We start from the raw sequence: 9,528 nt of genomic DNA, 5'->3' as shown, positions 1-9,528 counted from the left end.
GTTTTCTGGATGGATCAGAACACGTTAACTTCTGTTGCTTTGCCTTTATTCCAGTGTGGTTTTTTGTTTTTAAAACATTTTTGGGAGGATGCACGTTTATATACTTATTTTACCTTGTGGAAATGTAGTTATGATTTCAGAGTAATGAAGGCTGAGAAAAAGCAAAAGGCTATCTGGGAGTTTCATAATACAATGAGAAGAGGTAAATATTCTCCCTCCCACTGGATGCTTGTAGGAATGGAGAAGACCAACGACAGCTTTGAAGATGTTAGCTATATTTAGTGATTACTATATGTCATGCAGTCAGAAGTGGTTACACCAATAATGTGCTAGAGTCAGCTGGGACCAGCTTGCAAGTGCTGATAGTGCACATCCCTTCTCAGCTTCAGGTTCAGTGGTGTCATGCTGGTAGCTTAAAACTGGCCCTGGTGATATCAGGTACACCATGGAAATCAGCAAATGACGCAACTCAAGGTTTTTGTTTGTTTGTTTTTGTTTTTAAACCCAGCAAGTCGATTTATCAGCACTCTACCTTGTATATTCTTTTTAATCTTCCATATCTATCTTTAATAGGTTCATGCTTTCTTCTGCATTTTTTAACATATAGAGTGTATTTACGATACCTATTTTAGTGTGTTTGTCTACTAATTCTATCCTCTAGGTCAGAGGTTGGCTAGCCATGAGCCAAATCCAGCCTACAGCCTATTTTCATACAGTTTATATTTATAAGCTAAGAATGGCTTTATCTTCTTAACGGGTTGTAGAAAACAAACATCACTAGCCATCAGGAAAATTCAAATAAAAAACACAATGCAATCCCACTTTCCACTTATTAGAATGCCTATAATAATAATAATAAAAGAGATAATAACACACGGTGAGAATGTGAAGAAAGTAGAGGCCCCATTCACTGTTGGTGGAAATATAAAATGGTGCAGCAGCTTTGGAAAACAGTTTGGCAGTTCCTCAAAAAGTTAAACCACAGAGTTGCCATATGATCCAGCAATTAGATACCTAGGTATAGATGCAAGAGAAATAAAACATGTGTTCACCCCAACACTGGTACACAAATGTTCATAGCAGCATTATTCATAATTCATAATTATTTCCAAAAAGTGAATGACCCAAAAGTCCACCAAGTGATGAGTAGATAAAATGTGATATATATCCATACAACGGAATATTCTTCAGCAATATAAAGAAATGATACATACTACAACATGGATGAACTTCAGAAATATTAAGTAAAAGATGCCAGTCACAAAGAATTATGTAGTATCTGATCCCATTTATATAACATGTCAAGAATAGGCAAATCCACAGAGATGGAAAGGAGATTGGTGGTTGCCAGGGACTTGAAGGAGAGGTGGATGACTGCTAATGTGCATGGGTTTCCTTCTGGAATGATGAAAATATTTTAAAATTGATTGTTGTAATGGTTGTACAACTCTGTGAATATACCAAAACCACTGAATTTAACACTTTAAAAAGATGAATTCTATAGTATCTAAGAAGTTATTTTTAAAAAAGCAGTCCCTAGACTCTGGCATTTCTAAGACCAGTAAAGCATCCCCAAATCAAAGTTCAGGAATCTATTATAGATGCCAACTTTTCTTTTTTGGGGGTTGGAGTGGGGGAGGGGGACCAGTAAATGAGAACATTTAGTGATCATTAAGCACCAATATAATTTTATAAAAGAAAAGACATTTTAACTCCTAAGGATTAATCAGGAATAAGCAATAATTATTTAAGTGGAATAAATGTAGCTTCACTAAAAAGGTATTAAGTAATTGTAAGTAATTACAATAAGTAACATCATATTAAAAAAATTTTCCAATGCTCCTTGAAGCATAAAAGCATTTCTACTATTATTTTTAAAATCTTTTTAAAAAGGACTAAAGTATAGAAACTTAGTTGCCATAAAAGATGTTCTTTAAATCTTAAATTTAAATTTTACAGTCATGTAATTAGCTTAATTTTTACATGTATTTTAATTTACTAATAATGTAAATGAAAAATCTTAGTTGATAAAAACTTTATTTAAAACATGTAAAGAATCATATAGTTCAAAACTGCAAAAATAAAAGACAATTTCTTGTAACTTAAAAATAAAGTATATATCTAGAAACCACCACATTAACATCTACTATTTATAGTACAATCTCCAATTCAAAGCTAATCTTTGTATTTCTGTATTTTGCAACTTTTGAGCTAGAATCTTCCTCCCTATCCAACTATACTGTTATGTAACCCCATTGTTTTAACATTTAACAATACAACTTGGGTATTCTCTGACAAGCAAGAATATATACTATTGATCACTTCTATACACCAAAATAAAAACAGTTCAAATGACTAGAAACTAATTTTACAAAAGAAAAAAAAAAACAGGTTAGTAAAACATTTCTTTTGAAAACAATGGGTGAATTAGTATTCTGAATTGAGCTAGAGCACATTTTTGCTTGAAGACTCTCCATATTAGGCACTATGCATTTATATAGTACAGAACATTTGCAAAATGCTTTTCACCATTTATTAGGACTCACAACACCTGGGCGCTGGGGAATAGCCGGACTACCTCAGTTTACACAGGGAGAACCAAGGCACACTGTGAGATCTTGCCAGGGCCAGAGTGAGACCTCATTAGCTTCTGACTTCTTGTAGGAAGAGCCAGATGTTTCTTTGTGGAGGACATTAATTTGTTTAATGATAGGAGTAAAAGTATGTGGGATTTGTTGTGGGAAAATTAGTTTGGCCTCCATAAATAAAAAGTTCAGAGCATGGATAAGGTAGAGATTTCACTGTGAAAAGGGTCAATGAGAAGAAGTTAAAACCAGATATAAGGCTCTTTTCAGACAGATCACTTTTCAGAAATAAAAATAGCAAAACGAGAATAGGAAAAAAATAGCTATAGAGTTTTTCATTTCTAACCCAAGGTGCTTTGATAAAATCACTTTAAAAGAAGGATCTCTCTCTTAAAACGACCCTTAAACATCTTATTTTTCCCCCTCATAAAACCCCTGTGAGGTAGGGAGCACTTACTTACAGGGATGAAGCTAAGAAGTAAAGAAGTTAAGAGTTTAAAACCACATGGATAGTGAACAGGCTGGAGCAGATGTTATGTCTTAAAGCATTGGCTTAGAAATAGAAACAGAAGGTAGAGAATAAACAGGAACTTTTATGGATGGACAAGTGGAATAATCCAGGGATCTAGTAGCAACACCAGCTACTTAACATTTCTTTTAAAAAGGACTTGGAATTTCAAGTATGTGATGAGGCCTAAAATGACAAACACTTGTCTGGGTATTGAAATGCTCAGCTGAAGGGAATATATGCAATATGTTCTCATAAGACCATGTGGGAAAAAGCAGAGGCATAAAAGAGCTACAACCTGGACAAGTGCAAACTAACGCATTTAGGACAAACTGCTGTTACCTCTAGTTAAAATATAATGGGCACTGAGCCATCAATATGGCTTGAGAGAGTAACTTAATTTAGCCTGATCAACATGCTAGGGTAGGTTTTTAAAAAATACCAGTCATTACTGGAAAGGGTATTTAAAACCAAAACAATGGCGCCTATTCACTTGGAAAATCACGTACAACTCTGGTATTCATAGATCCACTGTGAGTTATTAGCAGAAATTAACTTCTGGAAGAGACACATAAAACATCTCTTCATGGCTGACAGACACATCTGTAGTAGGATAGGACACAGTTCTAAGCCAGCATAGCAAATCTGATGTTCTGGATCTCCAGGGAGGCTTTCCCTCAAGGTCTCTAATCAACTTTCACAGTCAAATTCCATACCATAATAATAAATACAACCAATTTAGGTCATGGTACCAAGGATCCTGCTGGGTCACAGGGCACCTGATTATAGGAACTTTATAAATTGTATTGCTGGGAAAAACCACAAGAGGACAACTGTTTGGTTTCCCATCTTTTGATGCAGCAAAAGAATGATATAGCTCACCTGGGTTTTATTAAAGATTGTGTGGGATGGCATTTATAATCTAATCATCTTAAGTCCATGAGTATATCTCCTTGGGTCCAGCTGATATGCCTCTTCTATAAATCATGTGCTAGTGGCAGCTGTAAACACAGATACAGAATGGGAGCATTTAGAGGACAGTACCCTGCCCATTTTCAACTCATGAAAATGTTGTTTTCAGTAAATATATATGGCAATAATATTCAAAACATCTATTCCTCTGAAATTATGGAAGTTAATCCTAAACCTCACAGCTTTAAGATACAGAATGTAACTAGTACTTTTTGATGTAGGGAGGCATGTTGTTTGATATATATCATAACCTCAGCCCCCACACACTGACTAGAATATTCCGGGGGAAGGATTAATGGGATGGATTTATTCATAACTAACGGAATGGAGAATGTTTTTATTTGTCAATGGTAGATCCTCTCTCCTTGAGACCCAGAGGGAACTTATATGTCATTGCCCCAATTGAAAACATATGACAAAATTTTTTATGTTCTTCTGAATTGTTTATGTTTCCTTTTATCTTTAGTCTACTCTGCTTCAAACTTCTACAGTCAAATTAAAACTTGAGAAAAGTAACAAACTCAATAATAGAAAAAAACATAGAAGTAACCTAATGTTTCAAGTATTGAGAGAAGTTTGCAGGGGTGGGATTCTCTTGCACATGTGAACGCAAAATGTTTTTTTGAGCTGCAAATTTTAAGTAGACATTTCTTTCTCTCTTACACACACACACACACACACACACACACACACACACACACACACACACCCCTAAGGATGAACAGGCTGTCACTAAGGATAAGTGCCAGTTCACCTCTACACAGCAGGTTGTTGAGTTTAGAGCAGTAAAGAGCTTCACCCCACCCTAGTGTGAGGGTATAATAACCTGTGAAATCTTTAATAAGTTCTGTTATACTTGATATAATTTTTAAAAATTATTTTGGCATATGTTAATCAGTCATAATAGTTACTCTGGGGGTGCCTGCTTAACGTCTGACATATCCTAATTGGGAATACAACTTCAGGGCTGCTAGCATTTGAAAAAAAACTCTAGTCACTTCAGACACTACCACAAAAGCTTTATCTGTAGCTTAACACAAGAGACTTTGTTAATAAGTAAATATTTCCAATGATTCATATTAATGGCGTTAAAGATATGTGGATCGGCCCAAATATTGTAGGGCACCCTAGACCTTCCACAAGCAGTGTATAAGAATCTGACAAGCCCAGCAGTTTGGGATTTCTAACTTATTCTTTTAGAAGTGAAACTAAGAATTGACTCGGCTGACTGAATCTGCTAGAATATTGCTGGATTCACTTCTAATAACTCTTCTAGGTAGGATAATGTTGGGTTGCACAGAAGGACAGAATTGGGACTTTTTCAAGCTTACAGGACAGGTTGCATGACTGTTCTGGTGCCTGCTTGCTCATAAACACACATGACGCAGCACTTGGTCTAAGACCTGATTTCAGTGTAAAGTACCACCTGGTGAGGTTGGGAGCCCTATAGCTCTCACACATTTCTATCTACTGAAGGCTACCAAAACAACCTAATAATTGTGAGTGCCCAAACTGGCAAAGGCCAGGTTATAATTTTCTCTAGCGGAGGAAGCCCAATATTTTTATAGATATAACAATATTAATCCAGTCATAGTCTACAGTTGAAATAAGCCTGCAAATAGCAGCTTCTAGTTTAATGGGGATGAAAGTCCCTGGTCCTGCTATAAGGTCTGCAAATGACTTCAGAATGAAGGAAGGTCCTTGTCAGCCAAACACAGGAAGAAGAGAACCACAGAGCTGAGCCACGGGTGGGGACTGTGACATTTCTATTTGATGCTTTTCTATTCTTCTGTCTTTTTGGCTTCTTTCCAGTTGTCCAGTATAGGAGTGTCGCCACTCCTGGGAGTTCAGTAAAGGTGAAACAAACACAGCAATGAGCATATCGAACAACTAAGTTGAGGGAGAGATGTTAGAGAGAAGTTTGTGCCCACTAAAATTGAGCCAACTGAGATGGAGTGGTTATAATTATTTGGTTGGTTGTTTTTATAGCTATGGATAATCTAATGAATATGAGAGTCTGAGCATTTGAATTACCCATAGTAAAGTAAAAAAAAGAGCATATGTACTTGCTTTTGTCTTAATAAACATTTCTTATGGTTTTATTCCATATACTCTCTTATATCTTTGCTTTAAAAATAATTTAAAAACTATGTTCCCCACTCCCCAAAAGCAGATTTGAAAGAAGTAACAGCCAACTGATGCTCAGCATGCCCTATGATTGTACAGCAGGGGAGTATGAGCCTGTCTGTCCCACAGGAGCTCCTGGGAAGAGGGCAAAACAGGAGTCTGGTTCTATTCCTTGAGATGATTCATGTAAGGTATTTGCCCTAGAACCCAATCCATACTACATACTCAATGATGTTATTTGTTATTAGTAGTAATTTTTAAAATAAGAGCAAATACTGGTAATAGTAACATGCATTTTCAATTCTAGCTAAAGCCTAAGCAGCTAAGATTCAGACAAAAAGCTTTTCACATGACAATTATTTGTTATAGTAAAAGGAACTTCTCTAACTTGCACTTGGCTATACGTGAATTCGATCAAACTGAATTTTTCATTTTGCCACTTCGTAATCCCTAGGGAAACTACAGTATTCTAAATGCTGGCAAGGGCCCTGGACATTTAGGTTCAATATGCAACAATAACAGAGTCATAGGCATTTGTCAGTTTGAAGGAAAATTACAATTCTCCAATTTCCCATCCATTATCATCTTCTTTAACTCTCAACACAATTCTGAGAGGTTGCAAATGATACCCCAGACAGGTTAAGTGACTTGCCTGTTTGAATGGCTAGAAAGAGGTGAAGTTGGGAGTACCTGTTTTGATTCTTGGTAAATGGTCTATCTTCCAAACTCCAGGGAATGAGGCTTAAAGGAAGGCTGTACTGTATATAAAGAATAGCACCGGAAAACCAGTACAGTGCAGGAAAAGAGTGAAAAATGGAAAACCAAATAGTGAATTTTAGACTACTGTGAAAGAGGTCTTAGGAAATCATTTGCAATAGCAGGATGAAGAAACTATCTTGTCCCTTTAAGTAAACAAGCCCATAGGAAAGTAATGGGGAAACCAGTTCATTGTAGTTTTCAGCACATTTCTTAAGTATCTATTATGTACATGTTACACAGAAGCATAGCCCAGGTAAGAATTTTATATTACATACCCCAAAGAGCATGGACTTCTTATACCATTGCATGTGGTGTGCAAAGAACACGGTGATCTGCTACTGTAGCAACAATGCATACTCCAAGGCATACTCTTGGGCTGCCTACAAAATAGGCAATAAAGGCTGTGCGTTTAAGGTAAGCATGCACACCCCACCCAGAAATGCAGAGCTGCAACCATAAGTAGATAAGCGCTCTGAGGATTTATTTCTGTTTCAGACTGTTTTACTAAAGAAGTTATGGAAAGAGTATCTAATATCAGCTATGGATTATTCCCTAAACCTCAATCGCTGACCTTTAAGAACCTAACTTCCAAATTTAAATGGCATTGTCAAGTAGTCTAGGCTCCAAATTTAGAGATCAACAGGCTACTTTTGGATGGCAATTTTTGGTAGAGAGGCCTGGTTGATCAAACCCTTTTAAAGCTGCTTTCTATTTAGCCCAGTTTTTAGAGAGAACAGATGGAAGGCACCAGGATAAGCTATTATAGAGCTTCTATGACCTGTGTAAAGGGCCAAGAGCTATAACATCTACCAGTTTGTTAAAGAAGTATCCTAGCTGACACAAAGGCAAAGAAGATACTGAACTCACTGGCTGCAGGAGAGGTGAGACTACATCCTGAAATTTCTTTTCCATAACTACACTGAGAATTTTAAAAGGTAGACAGTGGGTTCCTCAAGGTATGGAGGGTGCTGAAGATAGGCCACAGGGCTCCTGAGAACCAGTGTTTCCAGATCCCTTTCTCTGGTGCAAATGAAGACAGCTACTCCCCTGGGTCTATAGTATGCTTTTGTGAACTAATTCAACAATTTACTTCCCAGCAGGACCCTGGAAACCATCCACAACATGTAAGACATTGACATTTTTAAAGCTTTCTAAAGGAGCTGACATACCCCCTTATTGCCTCCATAACATCCAGTGTTTATGAAACACTTCCCTGTCAAGCAGAGCTCTGATCACAGCCATCCTCCTATTGGAAGACAAATGCCAGGATTCCTACACCTTCAGTTATACTAACTCAGCGTTGGCCTTCCAAATAATAAAGTTGAATATTTTCTTTGCTACAAAGGGCAGTACACTCCTACTCTGAGGTAGCACAGTAGCAATGGGCGTCCTTGAAATTCACCCTTTGATCCTTACAGCTACAGACTTTAAAACTGCTAATTACCTAGCTAAAGCATTGAGTTGAAATCTAAGCATCCTGTCTCCCAGAGTTGCTGGTCACTCGTGTAAATGGGGGAGAATATATTTCTGCTGTAGAACTACCTAGATAATTTGATAAAGCATGGCAACTAGAAAGAAGAAACAAACACACAAAGAAGAACTAGAGCCAGCACGACATAAATCATAACGTATCTTTGGCATCTCATTAGAAATCTATGCTAACATTCTCCTCTACCCTTGAAGTTAGGTTGGAAATATACTTAATGTATTTTATTGCTTATGTCACTCTTACCTAAACACTCTGTAGTATTTTCTATACCTCTGACACACCTCTAACCTTCCAGAATACAAAGTAAGATGCTTTCCTTAAGATGTGAGGGAAGCGATGGACATGCATGTGAAACTACATTCCCTCCACCTCTGCTCTGTAATTATCTCACTGTAATTACTATTGCCAATCTCAGGGATGGAAAGCTGGCAAAGGGAGATGAGAAAACTCAAGACACATTTACAGACACTAAAGTGTTGCGGGATACCCTAGTAGATAAGTCATTATATTATTTACTTTTTAGAATCTCTTGACTCTTGGTGACCAGGTAAAGTAGAGGAGAAGGGATAAAAAACATGTCAGTTTAACATACGTGCCATATTGAAGTGCCTTTTCTTTTAAGTTTTCTAAATTTTCACCTGGCTTTTAAGAGCAGAAGTTATTTCATGGTGACTTTCCAGCAGGCTTTTCTGAGGTAGATAAAACATGGATGATAAGTAGTCTGAAGAATGCAGAAGGGGAGGTGAAGACTGTGTGGCTGGGATTAGTTTGAAAGAAATTTCAGAAGTGAAAGCTGAGCCTGTCATGTACAATACTAGAGAAAAGAGGAACAAGGTTAAAGGCTGTACACCATTTAAACAAGGTTTTTAGAATTTAATAGGTGCAAAATAGGCTAATCTAGCTAGTAAAGAACAGGACTGTAGGAACAGTGACAGAGCAAAAGAAGAACCTTTGTTACATACAGCTAGTCAAAAGTAGGCAGAAAACAGCAAGAGATATGTATCCCTCAGGACCTCAGTGTTCAACAAGGAATATATATCATAATAACACAAAGGTTTAAAAGCAACCAACAGGCTTGAAGGTTTCAG

General features: G+C 37.0%; 1 protein-coding gene across 4 annotated transcripts in view; it reads right to left on the bottom strand.

The window, feature by feature from the left end:
- Positions 1-826: 826 nt before the first annotated feature.
- Positions 827-9,528, bottom strand: part of NECTIN3 (nectin cell adhesion molecule 3) — a 130,548-nt gene continuing 121,846 nt past the window's right edge. Inside the window, exons 10-12 of one of the 4 annotated variants that reach the window (XR_010155688.1) lie at positions 9,079-9,254; positions 7,227-7,331; positions 3,970-4,094 (exon numbers count right to left, since the gene is read on the bottom strand). The gene's annotated coding sequence lies outside the window, so the exon portion shown is untranslated. Of the gene's footprint in view, positions 1,015-3,969; positions 4,095-5,842; positions 5,905-7,226; positions 7,332-9,078; positions 9,255-9,528 lie in introns of those variants that run through there. The other 3 variants (XR_008547057.2, XR_001713521.4, XR_010155689.1) reach the window with 3 other exon arrangements.

The sequence above is a fragment of the Pan troglodytes genome, chromosome 2, assembly GCF_028858775.2.
Source record: "Pan troglodytes isolate AG18354 chromosome 2, NHGRI_mPanTro3-v2.0_pri, whole genome shotgun sequence".
NCBI classification, from domain to species: domain Eukaryota; kingdom Metazoa; phylum Chordata; class Mammalia; order Primates; family Hominidae; genus Pan; species Pan troglodytes.
This window is presented reverse-complemented; position numbering and strand designations above follow the sequence as displayed.